This window comes from Scyliorhinus canicula, chromosome 9, assembly GCF_902713615.1.
Source record: "Scyliorhinus canicula chromosome 9, sScyCan1.1, whole genome shotgun sequence".
Lineage (NCBI taxonomy): Eukaryota > Metazoa > Chordata > Chondrichthyes > Carcharhiniformes > Scyliorhinidae > Scyliorhinus > Scyliorhinus canicula.
Genome location: NC_052154.1, coordinates 77437098 through 77454328, shown reverse-complemented (window position 1 = coordinate 77454328; position 17231 = coordinate 77437098). Strand labels below are relative to the sequence as shown.

At 48.1% G+C, this 17231-nt stretch overlaps 1 protein-coding gene across 3 annotated transcripts in view; it reads left to right on the top strand.

The window, feature by feature from the left end:
- The first annotated feature begins 14468 nt into the window (after positions 1-14468).
- The window catches only part of rfwd3 (ring finger and WD repeat domain 3), a 46968-nt gene continuing 44205 nt past the window's right edge, over positions 14469-17231 (top strand). For 2 of the 3 annotated variants that reach the window (XM_038806978.1, XM_038806979.1), the window contains exon 1: positions 14469-14537. The gene's annotated coding sequence lies outside the window, so the exon portion shown is untranslated. Of the gene's footprint in view, positions 14538-14590; positions 14799-17231 lie in introns of those variants that run through there. The other variant, XM_038806977.1, reaches the window with a different exon arrangement.

Sequence of the window (17231 nt, the reverse complement as noted above, 5' to 3'; positions counted from 1 at the left end):
CACCACAGCCCTTACACGCACCCAACATTGCACACAATCTTATATTAGAAACGGTACCATGTTACCCAGCCCCACCGCCGCATTCCACCAAAGCTTAGCCATCCTTTAATTCAACTCCAGCTTTTCTTGTTTGACGAATGACCACGCCTTGTCCGGCATCTCAAAATAGTGATGCCGTTCCTTGTACGTGACCCATAGCCTTACTGGGTGTAGCATCCCAAATTTCACTCCCTTGCTGAAGAGGGTCGCCTTCACCCGGTTGAATCAAGCACGCTTCTTGGCCAGCTCCACACCCAGGTCCTGGTAGATGTGTATCACGCTGTTCTCCCACCTGCTGCTCCGTTGTTTTTTTGCCCACCACAAGACAAGTTCAGTGTTCGAGAAGCGATGAAATCTCACCACCATGGCCCTCGGCAGTTCATTCACCTTGGGCTTCCTTGCGAGGGCTCTGTGCACCCCGTCCAGCTCCAGGGGTCGAGGGAATACTCCCGATCCTATCAGCGCCTCCAGCATTTTGGACATGAATGCTCCAGCATCCGACCCCTCCACACCTTCGGGGATGCCCACAATTCTCAAGTTCTGCCTCCTGGACCTGTTTTCTAGGTCCTCCAGCCTCTCCTGCCACTTCTTGTGGAAGTCATCCTGCGCCTCCACCTTAAGGGCCAATACGATCAACTCATCCTCATGGTCGGATAGCTTTTTCTCCATCTCCTTAATCGCATTCCCTTGTGTTGCCTGAGTTGCGATCATTTGGTCTATTGATGCCTTCATTGGGGCCAGCATGTCCTTTTTAAGATCAGCAAAGCAGCCCCTAAGGAACTCCTGTTGCTCCTGTGCCCGCTGCGTCCATGCACCCTGGTCTATACCAGCCGCCATGCCGTGCTTCAGCGCCCGCTCCACACACTTCCATCTGCTGGGACTTAAACGCTTCACCCGGCCACTCCTGGTCCAGCTATCCATACAACAGAGTGAGAATCCTTTTGGCAGTGTTCGCTTCACCAATCTGCCCCAAAAAGTCCGTGGAAACTCCTGAAAAAGGTCCGAGAGTCAGTTCCAGATGGGAGCTGCCGAATGCGCGACCTACTCCTCCATGGCTGCCACCGGAAGTCTCGTCACTGCTTCTTCAATGGCCTTGACGAGATCTTTTCACAGTTGTTCCCTCTGCTGCTAGAATTCAGCTTTAATAAAGGCCCTCAAGTCAGCTTGAGGCCCTTAAGCTCACCCTTCCCCCGACTGCCTGCTGGAAGAGGCTTTTGTCTTTGCTGCAGCTTCAGCCAAATCTTTCACTGTTTCTGCCGGGTCTGGTAACCAAGAAACATACTATTCCTGGATGAAAGTACTCCTCCAACATTCACCTACGTCTTTTCATCAAAATTCCACCCCGTAATGATTAAAAAAGAGCTCTTTTCTGTAACCATGGGCAGGAGCTGCCTTATGTGTGACCACTTACTCCATGGTCCACACCGGAAGCTCGACACAAACAATGCTAACTGAATGCTGAGATAGCACCATGTGCGAGGAGTCACGAAAACGGGGCATTAACATGTTTTCAGTATAACTGGTTCATAGTGACCTTAACTTGTTTTTGAGACACTATCTGTAGGGAGTCAGGATAAAGGTCATGTTTTTCTAAATCGACCTAAGGACCAGACACATTTATTGGGTCTAACACCAAGAAAAGAGGTTGGGGAGGGATCCATAGAAAGGTGAAGGGTAGATAGAAGTAGATAACACTCACTTTGCCTGGGTGCACATATGCAACTTGTTTAAACCAGGCAACCAAATGGAAACAATATTTTTGCCTATGTGACCTGCACTGTATAAATATTACCTGATATCTTACATTGGGCAGAGTCAGCTCCACAGGCCTTCTCTGAAGCTGTGTTCTCCAAACGTGTTGGCTAATAAACAATTGTTCTGTGCCTGAGTTTCCTCCGATTATCTTATGGATTAAGGGTGAAAAGCCCCAGCACTGTCAATGGTGAAGGTTTAAAAAAGATGAGCTAACCGTGAGTAATCAGAACAGTTTCAAAAACTTGCTTTTGTTGAAAGTGGGCAGATTCTAGGGTGCAGGGAATGTGTACTTGGTGAGGTGAAATGGGCTGCAGGAATGGGAATTCAAAACGACTTTCGACTCTGTACAGGCCACTCATCGAGAAAAGGCAAACCACAGTCAGGCAAAAGGAAAATTTACATTGTGGATCAGGAGATATTTTGTTACTTACATGCTAAAGAAATGGAAGGGAGGAAGATTGGTTGAAGTATCCAAAATGGCGGGGAAAATGGGCGCCATGGATGCATTTGATGAAGACAATGAGATTTGGAACTTATATGAACTCATCCTTACAGCAAGATGGCATTGGAGCGTGGCGACTCTGCGAGCTCTCCCTAACAGATCCACTTTTCACTTATCTTACAATCGTTCCAATCTTTTAAAATTTAATTCTAAGACTAACATTATTACTAACCTCTCTCTTATCTTTTCTTGCAGGTTTGACATTGTGTTGCCCTATTATGTATTTTCTTTTACTTTCTTTTCATGTACTTAATGATCTGTTAAGCTGCTCACAGAAAAATACTCTTCACTGTACTTCGGTACACGTGACAATGAACAAATCCAAACATCCAAGAAAGATTTCAACTCTATAGCAAATAAAACTGAAGACCTAAAGGTTGCAACATTTCTCAGTTCAGTCGGGTGTAAAAATGCTATGCTACTACAAACTTAGTTCATCCAGCAAAGCCAGGAGATAAGACCTACAACAAATTAATTAAATTCTGGAAGGACATATCTCACCATGACCGTTCTTGATTGCAGAAAGGTTTTGGTTCCACTGTCGTGGTCAGGAGGAAGCTGAAAGCATTTTACAATTCGTAGCTAACCTTCTACTGTGAGTTTGGTGCAACACTAGACGATACTCTTCACGACAGGCTGGTATGTGGACTCCACCATGAAGCTATTCAGAGGAAGCTGCTTACTGTAAGTGACTTAACTCTCAAATCTGCTGTAGAGGTTCCCATATCAATGGGGCTGGTAACAAAAGAAGCTTCACAGATAGGAACTGGAGCAAAGATCCACAAAATGGAGACTACCAAAAACAAGTCTGCAAGGGTACCACCTTGTCAACGATGTGCACAGGTTGGGCACGCAGCAGGGAAATGCTGGAGCACAGAAAATAAGTGGCAAAAGGGGCCATATTGCAAAATCACATTGGACACAGCAAACTTCACCGACATCAAAGATGTCCAAGAAAAAAACACATCCAAACAGACTAGTTGAGTCTATAAGTTAATTGACAAAGTTCAAGACCCCTCAGTAAATGACGTACCTGGACAACTTCAACAGCTGAAACTAGGTGTCTTGCCGGTACAGGGTATTCAAAAACATTTCTGGGTATTCACAAAACGTTATGGTACCCAAGTCAAAATGGAAGTGCATATGAGTGCAACTGTATCATTGACCCTGAGCCAATTTATAGTCAAAGTTAAAGCATCTATTGTTAAAACCATCAAATGTGATCCTAAGGATGTACACAGAAGAGGTTGTACTATTAAATGGATACGTTATGGTAAAAGTAGACGTAAATGGACAAACAGCCGAGTTGCCTCTCCACTTTGTCCATGGAAGCTTTCCTGCTTTATTTGGTAGAGCATGGTTGGGACAAATCAAACTCAACTGGGGAGTGGGGAATCAACTGGTAGATTAAAAGCACGACCTACAACAACATCTGGCAAATTAGAAAAAGGTGTTTCAAGACTCACTGGGCTCAATGACAGGAGTTGAAGTCCAGCTCAAGATTAAGCCAAACAGTATGCCAAAATGTCTCAAAGCTAGAACAGTACCATACCCCATCAGGCCAAAAGTCAAAAAATAACTAGAAAGACTGGTCCAAACAGGAGTCATTGAATCAGTTATTACAAGAGATCGGGCGACACCAAAAGTTCCTGTATGAAAACATGAAGGTTTAGTATGAATATGTGGAGATTTTAAAACAACAATTAACCCAGTATTGTGCGCAGATCATGATCCACTGCCGCTGATTGAGGATTTGTTTGCTGAACTGTCTGGAGGGCAGAAATGCAGTAAAATAGATCTATCACATGTGTACTTACAAATGAATGTGGCTGCAGAATCATAGCTGCTACTCACTATTGTGATGCACAAAAATCGGTTCCATCACAGGAGACTTCTATTTGGGATAATATCTACACCTGGTCTTTTTCCGAGGACCATGAATCAAATTCTGAGTGGGCTAAATGGGGTGCAATGCTATCTCAATTATATTCTCATCACTGGTTCAAGTGTACAAGAGCTCTTGAAGAATGCCTCCAAAGCCACAATCTCCAAGTTAAAATGGAAAAGTTTGACATTTTCAAGACATCCATAAACTACCTGGGTCACATCATCGATAAAGAAGGCTTGCACAAGGAGCCTAAAAAGATGACTGAAATCTTAGAAGCACCACACCCGTAAAATGTGACACAGATGAAGTCGTTTCTGGGAATAATAAATTATTATGGTAAATCTGTTCCAAATTTTAGCAATGCAGTTGAAGCCTTTACACACTTTGTTATGTGCCAAACAGGTGTGGCACTGGACAGAAGAATGCACAAGTGCATATAAAGAGGTAAAAGAAGCTTTAAAGAAGTCAGAGCTATTGGTTCACTACACTCTCAAGCTGAAGTTCCAAATTGCTTGTAATGCCTCACCAGTGGGGTTGGTGCAGTTGTCTCGCACGTGATGCCTTTGGGAGGGGAACAGCCGATAGCATTTGCTTCACGAACTCTTACTAGCGCAGAAACAAATTACGCTCAGATAGAAAAAGAGACTTTGAACATCATCTTAGGAGTAAGAATGTTTCACCATTACCATTACATTTATGGACGTAATTTTACTCCCTTGACAGACCATCGACCCTTGACGACAATATTTGGACCAGATAAAGGTATTCCTTCCTTAGCAACTAGGAGGTTACAGCGACGGCCCTGAAAATAATAATAATAATGATCATCTTTATTAGTGTTACAAATAGGCTTACATTAACACTGCAATGAAGTTAATGTGAAAATCCCCTCGTCGCCACATTCCACCGCCTGTTCGGGTACACTGAGGGAGAATTCAGAATGTCCAATTCACCTAACAGTACGTCTTTCTGAACTTGTGGGAGGAAACCGGAGCACCCGGAGGAAACCCACGCTCCACGCACGATATCCAATATCGTAAATCAGAGAAACATGCAAATGTGGGAGCTTTGTCAAGATTGTTGCTCCAGTTCAAGCAAGAACCTGAAGAAAATTTCATCAACATCCTATATTTCTCACACATGGTTAATGTACCTGTGACTTCTTCTCCAGTACAGATATACACAAGAACCGATCCAGTTGTGGGGATGGTGATCAACATGGTCCAGAAAGGATGACAGTCATTCATCATAAAAATCCAGACCTCAAATCCAACATCACAAGAAGGCTTGAGTTAACAGTGCAGAATGGAGTTTTATTATAGTGATCCAAGTGATTATTCCTCTGTGCTTGAGTGGTAAAGTCCTTGACCAACTGCATGGGGGACATCCTGGTTTGGTGAGGACGAAGGAACTGGCATGCAGTTGTTTTTTGTGGCCAGGATTAGATGCTCAAATTGAAGAGAAAGTGGGGCAATGTCAGACCTATGCAAAAGTAAGGAACACTCCACCACTACAACCCTTACAGCCATGGGAATGGCCGACACAGCCATGGCAGAGGATACACATAGACTACGCTGGTCCAGTTGAGGGACACATGTTCTTAGTGATTATGGATGTACACTCTAAAATGGCTGGAAATAGTGATTGTAGCGATTATGAAATCCACAATGACAGTACAAACTATTGAGAAGTTGAATGAAATATTTGCAAGATTTGGTCGACCAGAGCAGGTCATAGGTGACCATGGAACTCTGTTCATTTCTTTTTTTTAAATATTTTTATTCAAATAGGGAACAGCAAACAATCTATCAAAAACAAAATAAACAAAGTGCAATTCTCATAATTCGAGATGTTTTGCTCTTATCGCCATTAAACCTTTCCTTTTTTCCTCCCCGCTTATCCCATCTCCCCTACGCAACCCCGCCCCCTGCCCCCCACACCCCCCTCCCGCCTGCCTTACCCACTGACAATGAATAGATCTGTAAATGGAGACAAGAACAGCTTCCAACTCATCCAGAATTCCCCATTTTCTCTTCATTTTCTCAAGTTTAAGGCATCCCGCAACATCCCCCCAACCATGTTGATGTTGTTGGCAGATCTTCTGACTTCCATTCTAATAAAATTCGCCTCTGGGCGGACAATGTGGCAAAGGCTGCTACATCGTCTCCTTTCCCTTCCAATAGACCTGGTATGTCCGACACTACAAAAATTGCCTCAAGAGGTCCTGGTAATATTTCCATCTCCACAATTTTTGATAATGCTTTAAATATCGAGACCCAAGACGCCCCTAATTGTGGACATGACCAGAACATGTGGACATGGTTAACTGGCTCTCCTTTAACCTCTCACATGTATCTTCTACTTCTGTGAAGTATCTGCTCATTCTTTCCTGTGTCATATGGGCCCTATGTACTATCTTGAATTGTATTAAGCTCATCCTAGCTCATGAAGATGCAGTACTGACCCTGTGCATAATTTCACTCTATATTCCCCATTCCAATTCCATATCCAACTCTTCCTCCCACTTTGTTTTATTTCTTCAATCGGTGTTTCCTTTGTGCCCATCAGTCATCTATAATTGTTGGTAATTTTCCCATCTCTCAACTCATCTGGCAAGAGCAATTTATCAAGGAGGTTGTTATCTGGTGCTCAAGAGGAAACTCAGTTTTCACCAAATTTTGTAATTGAGGATATGTAAACTTCTCCTCCCTCTGCATTTTGCATTTCTTCCTCAATTCTTCAAAGTTGGCAAAACTACCTCTAAGAATAAGTCTTTCACAGTCTCAACCCCGCTTTATGCCACCGTTTAAATGTTGTATTCAATCTCGCCATGGTGAATCGGTGGTTTCCATAAATAGGAGCTAGCACCAACATGTTTCCCAAACCAAAATGCTGTCTCTTTATATATATTTTTTTAAATTTAGAGTACCTAATTATTTTTTTCCAATTAAGGGGCAATTTAGCATGGCCAATCCACCTACACTGCACATTTTTTTGGGTTGTGGGGATGAGACCCACCCAGACACGGGGAGAACGTGCACACTCCACGTGGACAGTGACCCAGGGCCGGGATCGAAACCAAGTCCTCAGCGCTGTGAGGCAGCAGTGCTAACCACTGCACCACCGTGCCGCCCAAAAAGTTGTCTCAATTGGCTCCAGATTTTTGAGGAAGCTGTCACTACCGGACTTTCTGTAAACTTCCCTGGGGTAAATGGGAGTGGGGCCGCACCTAAAGTTTTCTGGCTAGCCCCCTTACACAATGCTTCCTCCACCTGTACCCATTCCGCTTCTTCCTCTTTCCATCAATGCCGAATCTTTTCTATATTAGCCACCCAATAATAATACAAAAGATTGGGCAGTGCCACCTTCCGCCTTCCGATTCCTTTGTAAAAACATCCGTCAAATTCGGGGCATTTTATTAGCCCCATAAAATTCAAAATTATTATATCCATTTTGTAGAAAAATGCCTTAGGTCGAAATATCGGGAGGGATTGAAACACAAATAAATGTTTTAGCAGGAGAATCTCCGGTGCCGGAGAATTCGGCGGCCGACGAGGGCAGGATTCACGCCACCCCCCACCCCCCCCACCCCCACCGGCGATTCTCCGACATGGTGGGGGGTTGGAGAATCCCGCCCTCTGTTTCTCATGTCTTTACAATAATTATGGAGAAGGACACTCGAGTAACTTCACAGGAAGTACGTCCTTCCGAAGAAAAAGAAGACACTTCAAGGGTCTAGAGTAGCCAGGTTCCAGAACGTCCAGTTCAACCCAAAATAAGTGGACGTCCATCTGAAGCTGGATGTATGTAAAAATGTTAAGATGCAAAGTAATGTATCTTTGTAATGTATCAATGTAAGAAAAGTTGTTGTTGTACTAAAGGGGAGTGGTGTTATGTATCTGGGAATACATCCCTGTTGGTGGAAAGTTATGTGATCTGTAATGACATCAGCAGAGTGTTTTGCATGGACTTTCAGTTCTCCATCTTATTTTGTATGAGCAACATCTAATAAACCTAGCATTGTGCAGTAAGTAATCCAGTTGTGTGGCACCTCTATACCTTTGTCTCTTTGCAGCACTCAGAGAATATAATAAAAGGTTTCAGCAGCTGAGGTTCCATTTTCGTCTTCATTTGGATGTAAAAAAAATTGTGGTTCTATTTGAAAGACAGGGCAGCAAGTATTTCATGGCAATCTGACAGTCCTGTTTAATCAACCACCAAAAATAGATTCGCTGGTGATCTAGCTCATTTGCTGTTTATTGAGCCTTGCTGTGTGCAAATTGGCTGCTTCATTTGTGTACTTAACACTTCAAAAGTAATCGACTGTAAAGCACTTTGGAATATCCTGCGAACGTGGATGGTGGTGTGTAAAATGTAAATTATACAAACGTATAATTTACGTACAAACGAAGATAGGAGCCAGATCTTAGAGGGCAAAAGGTTATGGTGGGTAGGAAGGAATGTAGAATTGAAGTTACAATCAGATCAACCATAATCTTATTGAATGGCGGAGCGGCTCAAGGGGCCTACTCCTAATTTGTACATGGATCATTTTCATAGCTTGGCGTCAATGCAATAATAAATTCCGGATTTTGTTTTGGGAGCACTTAATGTTTATTTTGGCATCCTTCTAGGCTGATCACATAGAAACGGTGCCTGAAGAATTGACACTTGCAATGATTTTTGACTGGTAACCCTGGTGCAACTCAAGAAACACCAGCAAAAATTTCCCAAGCATTGAGCAATGCTGGCAGATCAGTATTTCCCCACCATGATCAGGGTCGCTACTCCTCTGCACCTTGCTATATAAGTATAAGTTGTCGTTGTTCAGTTTTCCAATTGGGGACTGGGTGGAGAAGGAATATGGATCACTGCCAAACCCAGTCAGGTTCATCTGCACGCCTGTCTGTGAAGTGAAGGTGGGAGTGAGAGCTCTGAAGGACATGAACTCCTCACTCACACTGCAGGACATGAACTCCTCACCCTCACTACAGGACATGAACTCCTCACTCACACTGCAGGACATGAACTCCTCACCCTCACTGCAGGACATGAACGCCTCACCTTGCCCCATGAACTCCTCACTCTCACTGCAGGACATGAACTCCTCACTCTCGCTGCAGGACATGAACTCCTCACTCACACTGCAGGACATGAACTCCTCACTCACACTGCAGGACATGAACTCCTCACTCACACTGCAGGACATGAACTCCTCACTCTCACTGCAGGACATGAACTCCTCACTCTCGCTGCAGGACATGAACTCCTCACTCACACTGCAGGACATGAACTCCTCACTCACACTGCAGGACATGAACTCCTCACTCTCACTGCAGGACAACATGAACTCCTCACTCTCATTGCAGGACATGAACTCCTCACTCTCACTGCAGGACATGAACTCCTCACTCTCACTGCAGACAGTGGCGGACTGGGTCTAAAAATATTGGTTGCCAGGAGACAAAGGGGGCCCACCCACAACTACAATGCTATCATTTGATTTTCATAACGAATAAATAAAATTTTCAAAAAATACATATGGAAAAACGGGTACAATTAAACTCTTTGTGGAAAAAATGTGTATTTCTTAGTAATTACAGTGTACATGTACTGTACATATTACTGCCAATAGATACCAAATGTAAATACAGAATGTTATAATTGAATTTTTTATTTATTTTTTTAAATTTTAAGTAATTGGTTGATATTTTTAAATAGTTTACTGCACAATTTACACATTAACAGATAGTTCAAAAGCACAATAGAGCATTGCATGCAGTCCACTATATTAAGAGCAAGCGTTTGTGTTCGCTAGATGATTGTGCGAATCTGCCAATAATTGCTTCTGCATCCAATTCATCTAACAATTGCTTTTCAATGGATAGCAACATGTATGATTCCAAATTCTCCTCAGACAGTGAATTTCTTAACCTTGTCTTTATGATCTTTAGCTTTGAAAATGTCCTCTCACATTGGACTTGAGTAACTGATAGTGTGCAGATGACTTTATAAAGTTCATAAAGGTTATCATATGCCTTGTCATGAAGTCTGTTGGATGCCAGAATATTTAGTACACACAATGGGCAAGTGCTGCAAATTTTACAATTGTTGCAACTGGAATCCATATTCTCACCATCATTAGCTTTAATACATCAAAGTTTGAAGCAAAAGAAAACAATTCCAATATTACTTGATCTTTGCTGATTTGTGGAAACAGCTTAATAATACCTTCCAATGCTTCATCTTCAAGGCCCTTCTCTGCAATAGTTTTAAATTTTGCTGGGTCCAAGCAGGGCAAATCTTTATACAACTGTTTGTGTTGTACAAAGCGTGATTCTAGTGACTGGACAATGCGATCCATTATTAGGTTAAACACATTTACTCGAAAATCAGCTAGAGAATCTGAGGAATTTCTTTCATCATTAATAAGCTCATCTGCCATTCTTTTCTTCTTCCTCTGCCTCTTAACTGGCAATGCTGTTTCCAACGCATCAATTTCCAATGTTTGATTTTCATCCATATTCATCTGTGAAATCCTGTCATTACATTTATTTACAAATTCCAAAGCCTTGCTGTGAACGTTATCAAATGTTCTTGTCTGTTCCTTCAACTTTGTTGTAGCTGAATCTACCAAACTCCATGCAGTAAACATATCTAAACCACTTGTCTGTAGATAACTTGATAACGGGGTTGTAGTTTCAAATATATACAAGTAAATGCTGTCAATATGGTTTCAAACTTTAGAAGACTTTGAAGTAAAACATTTGCTTCATGTTTTGTTTTTGCATCAAACTTTTCTGAATCTTGTATCATTGATAAGCATATCAATAGATTTACGAAAGTACTGGCAACGACATCATCAAAAGGTCCAAATATAGTTGTTGCTGCATTGGATTTTCCTGACCATCTGGTCTCATCAATTAGCTTTAATCGTTTCCGTTTTTCTTGTTCTAGATGTTTTCCAACAACTTCTATCCATACAGCCATTCTCTTGTATGATGCTTTCACAAGTTGCTATATTCTGGAGCAAATTGAAAAAAAAAACTGCAGGCACACAACATTTTGTTGTTTCAGTTATCACCAAATTCAAGACATGGGCATAGCACCATTTATGAACATGTTGATCAGCCACATCAGCAATTTTACTTTGTAAAACATTATACTGGCCATGGTAGCTTGCAGCGCCATCTGTGCTATCAGATAAACATTTTGGGGGTCAATTTTAAGATGCTGTAATGTTTCAATCAATAGATCAAAAATCCCTGTCCTGTACCATCATTACTTGGCACAACTGAAAGTAGTCGCTCGCAGATAATACCTTTAAACACATACCGAATAATAATGCTAAACTGATCGATGGATGAATTATCTTGTGTTGAATCAACCTGAATAGAATAATATTTTGCTTAAGAAACTTCATGACTAATTCTTTCTTGTATCATATTCTTCATAATTTTGATTAACATGTTTATAGTTGTTTTACTCAGGTATGTACAAGTCCACCACGGCCTTTACTTTGAGCCTTTCCTTGTTGCTCTAATCGTTTGATTCTTTGTTTAGACTTGTTTTGCACTGTAGAAACGTGAGCTGCCATAATGGGGTCATGTTTTGCCATCAACTGCACTGTAGCTAAAAAATTGCCATGATTCAGAACCTCATTATCTAGAGTGTAGGCTGATTCATTTCTGTGACCTTGAAAAGGAAGTGCTTGCTTCCTAACATCTTTATGATGTCTATAATCCTCATGACAATACTTATCTGCTTCAATACTTCTTCTTTCCTTTTAATTAGTGATGCTGCAAAAAATTATCTAAGGTTCCATCATTAACCACACTGATATATTGCTGAGCATTTCTTTTTTTTAAATTTAGATTACCCAATTATTTTTTCCAATTAAGGGGCAATTTAGCGTGGCCAATCCACCTACTCTGCACATTTTTTGGGTTGTGGGGGCGAAACCCACACAGACACGGGGAGAATGTGCAAACTCCACACGGACAGTGACCCAGAGCCGGGATTCTAACCTGGGACCTCAGCGCCGTGAGGCAGCTGTGCTAACCACTAGGCCACCATGCTGCCCTTTGCTGAGCATTTCTGACATGTGTTGTTGTCGATTCATGTAAAGTCAAGCTCTGGCTAATACGCCTGTAGTCACTAAAGCCACGTACAAAGGGTGATTGATTACAAGTGTTGGGAAACTCAAAGGCTAAGCAGTATGAACAATATAAGCATCTATTTTCTTTGTTATATGTTAGCCATTTTCTTGGGACTGAGTCATTCATAATTTTCCTCTCATACAAATGAGCATCAAATGGCAGATCATCAAGTGGCTGAAGTGGATGTTCAGCAAAAAACTGTTTTAGCTTTGCTCGTGATGGATATTGGAAGATTCTAGTAATTGATCTTTCATTTTCTTGCAAAGGTTCATTTACAGGATGTGCTTCAGAAACCAAGTCATTTATGCTTGAAGGAATATCTGATTCCCTGTCACTAGTTGAAGCTATGTGTTCAGATGTTGCAACTACAGGCAGTACAGATACCGGAACAAGGAAGCCAGAAGAAATATTGGGCCTGGGTTGATTAGTAATGGATGCACTTGTATTTGTCTCTACATTCAAAGTAGCTCTTCTCTGTTCTTGTAACTCGCATGTCATTGCATCATCACCATGAGCATTGTTTCTTGCTTCTTGATTATTTGTTGCAGAACTGGATATTGATGTGGATTGTGCTTGTGGTATTATAAACTCTGTAATAGGCCTGCATCGCTTGGCTGATTCCTTCCTTTCTGCTTCTTTTGGTCTTTGCATTTTAGTGACCCAGATTTATGCTTTTTCTATTCTATGCTGGTCGGGGTAATATTCCTGAAATAAAAACTTAATTAAAAATAGCCCACATTGGGAAAAATGAATATTGATGATTGCAAGAATAACTTGAAGGAACGCCAGATAAACCCCTACTTGATAAAAAATATAAAATAACTTACTTACACTTCAATAGGCTATGTTCATTAGTCAATACTACTGTGGCCTATGCAGCTTCAGAAGAGGAGACAATCCACTGTCCAGTGTTCACACCAGCAAGCAACTGAGACAACTGTTGAAACTTAGAAGTTTGGTCCGACTATAGTAAGACATTAAGAATGGTCCCACGACCAAAGTTAACATGTCCAGTTTGATACCAGTGTAGTGTTACAAGTCACAACCCTTTGAGTTTACCGATCATAGCTTATCACTTCAATATCTTTGACCTCATGATTCACGGTCAAAGGTACCGCTTCTGCTTTTCGGTGTACTGCTTGATATCCTTTCAAGTTGCCGACCATCTCAAATTACGAACTGTAACTTTATCTTTAAATTCACACACTCTTGCTGAAAACGTGGATTTCCAACTATGTCCGACCCGGGTGAACCAGCCCCCCCCCCCCCCCCCTCCTCCTTTTCACATCCGATTAACACTGCTTCATTCCTTCCTCCACTGAGTGATTATTTGTTTGTTTCTTTATTGCAATTTTATTTGGTATTGCTCTTTTTAAAAACAATTATATTTTATTAAGTCAGAATACAAATCTCAGGAAAGAAGTTGGAGATTTATTTATCTAATTAATTATAATTTTTAAGGGCCCTTCAGAGATTCACGGGCCCCTTCTTGGCTCTCCGGGCCCCGGACCAATGTACCGGCTGAACCAAGACTACTGCTTGATATCTTTTGAATTTGCTGACCATCTCAAATCACGAATTGTAACTTTATCTTTAAATTCACACACTCTTGCTGAAAACATGGAATTTCCTTAATTATGCCCGACCCGGGCCTCCCTATTCCACATCCTTCCACTACCTCCCCTGCTTCGTTCCTTTTCATGCACTGCTTATTTGTGTCCTGTTCTCTTTTTTTTTTCTTTTTCCTTTTTATTACTAAAACAGTTGTCTGTGTTTGTTTCTTTATTGCATTGCTTTTGATATAGGCGGCCCACTTCATCGGGGGCCCACTTGCCATCGGGCAAGCTGACACCCTGGCCAGTCCGCCACTGATTGCAGGACATGAACTCCTCATTCTCACTGCAGGACATGAACTCCTCACTCACATTGCAGGACATGAACTCCTCATTCTCACTGCAGGACATGAACTCCTCACTCTCACTGCAGGACATGAACTCCTCACCTTGCCCCAGGCTGAGCAGCGAAGACAAAGATGACCAATTGATCGGGCGATTCCACATCCCATTGGGTGCTGAGGGGTGATTGGCAGGTGATGCCGCTCGTCCATTGGTTCCCGCCGGGGTGGGCGGGAGACACCGAGGGGCCCAGTGAGTGGCGCGGACTTTCCGTTGAAGCTGAAGCCTCAGGTTTGGGGGTGAGTGAGGCCCGAGGCCGGGGCCCCCGCGTTCCGGCAATTTCCCGGCTCCCTGCAGTGCGGAACACCATCCGCCCCTCCCGGGATTGCTGAGCCTTCCCGGCGAGGCACTGACTCAGAGGCCGGAGACTCGGCGCGAACACCGGCCTAGGTTGTGGAGTGGAGACAGGACCAGGACCAGCCCGGGGCCGGGGCCGGGGCCGGGGCCGCTTCCCGCTCCTTGGCGGAGGGGAAATTAACACCTTCCCAGTGCCGGCCGCGGTCAGCACTCATCACATCTGCCAACCCTGTCCCCAACTTTCCTCCTCTGAACAGCCCCCACCCCACTACCCCCGCCCACCCCCCACTACCCCACCCCCCCGCCCACCCCCCACTACCCCCCCCGCCCACCCCCCACTACCCCCCCCGCCCACCCCCCACTACCCCCCCCCCGCCCACCCCCCACTACCCCCCCCCCGCCCACCCCCCACTACCCCCCCCCCCCCGCCCACCCCCCACTACCCCCCCCCCCGCCCCCCACTACCCCCCCCCCCCGCCCCCCACTACCCCCCCCCCGCCCACCCCCCACTACCCCCCCCCCCGCCCACCCCCCACTACCCCCCCCCCCGCCCACCCCCCACTACCACCCCCCCCCCCGCCCACCCCCCACTACCCCCCCGCCCACCCCCCACTACCCCCACCCCCCCACTACCCCCCCCCCCGCCCACCCCCCACTACCCCCCCCGCCCACCCCCCACTAACCGCCCACCCCCACTACCCCCCCCCCGCCCACCCCCCACTACCCCCCCCGCCCACAGCCCCCACTACCCCCCCCGCCCACCCCCCACTACCCCCCCGCCCACCCCCACTACCCCCCCCGCCCACCCCCCACTACCCCCCCCCCCGCCCACCCCCCACTACCCCCCCCCGCCCACCCCTACTACCCCCCCCGCCCACCCCCCACTACCCCCCCCGCCCACCCCCCACTACCCCCCCCGCCCACCCCCCACTACCCCCCCCCGCCCACCCCCCACTACCCCCCCCCGCCCACCCCCCACTACCCCCCCCCGCCCACCCCCACTACCCCCCCCCCACTACCCCCCCCCCGCCCCCCACTACCCCCCCCCCACCCCCCACTACCCGCCCACCCCCCCACTACCCCCCCGCCCACCCCCCACTACTACCCCCCCCCGCCCACCCCCCCCCACTACCCCCCCCGCCCACCCCCCACTACCCCCCCCCGCCCACCCCCCAATACCCCCCCCGCCCACCCCCCCCACTACCCCCCCCCGCCCACCCCCCACTACCCCCGCCCCACCCCCCCACTACCCCCCCGCCCACCCCCCCACTACCCCCCCCGCCCACCCCCCCACTACCCCCCCCGCCCACCCCCCCACTACCCCCCCCGCCCACCCCCCCACCCCCCCCCCCCCCCCCCCCCCCCACCCCCCCAGCCCACCCCCCCACCCACCCCCCCACTACCCCCCCCCGCCCACCCCCCCACTACCCCCCCGCCCAACCCCCCCACTACCCCCCCCCGCCCAACACCCCCCACTACCCAACCCCCCCACTACCCCCCAACCCCCCCCACTACCCCCCCCAACCCCCCACTACCCCCCCCGCCCACCCCCCCCTACCCACCCCGCCAACCCCCCCTACCCCCCCCCGCCCACCCCCCCTACCCCCCCGCCCACCCCCCCACTACCCCCCCCGCCCAACCCCCCCACTACCCCCCCCCCAACCCCCCCCCCACTACCCCCCCCCGCCAACCCCCCCACTGACCCCCCCCCGCCCAACCCCCCCCACTACCCCCCCCCGCCCACCCGCCACTACCCCCCCCCGCCCACCCCCCACTACCCCCCCGCCCACCCCCACTACCCCCCCGCCCACCCCCCACTACCCCCCCGCCCACCCCCCACTACCCCCCCCCGCCCACCCCCCACTACCCCCCCCGCCCACCCCCCACTACCCCCCCACCCACCCCCCACTACCCACCCCCCCGCCCAGCCCCCACTACCCCCCCCCGCCCACCCCCCAACACCCCCCCGCCCACCCCACTATCCCCCCCACCCCCACTAGCCCCCCCCGTCCACCCCCCACTACCCCCCCCGTCCACCCCCCCACTACCCACCCCCCCCGTCCACCCCCCACTACCCCCCCCGTCCACCCCCCCACTACTCCCCCCCTGTCCACCCCCCCACTACCCCCCCCCCCGTCCACCCCCCACTACCCCCCCGCCCACCCCCCCACTACCCCCCCGCCCCACCCCCCCTACCCCCCCGCCCACCCCCCACCACCCCCCCCCCCCACCCCCACTAACCCCCCCCCACCCCCCCCTACCCCCCGCCCACCCCCACTACTCCCCCCCCGCCCACCCCCACCTACCCCCCCGTCCCCCCCCACTACCCCCCGTCCACCCCCACTACCCCCCCCGTCCCCCCCCACTACCCCCCCCCACCCCCCCGTCCCCCCACTACCCCCCCCCCGTCCACCCCCCACTACCCCCCCGTACACCCCCCACTACCCCCCCCCGCCCACCCCCCACTACCCCCCCCCGCCCACCCCCCCTACCCCCCCCCCCGCCCACCCCCACTACACACCCCACCCCCCCACTACCCCCCCCGCACCCCACCCCCCCACTACCCCCCGCACCCCACCCCCCCACCCCACCCCCCACTACCCTCGCACCCCACCCCCCGCTACCCCCCCCGCCCA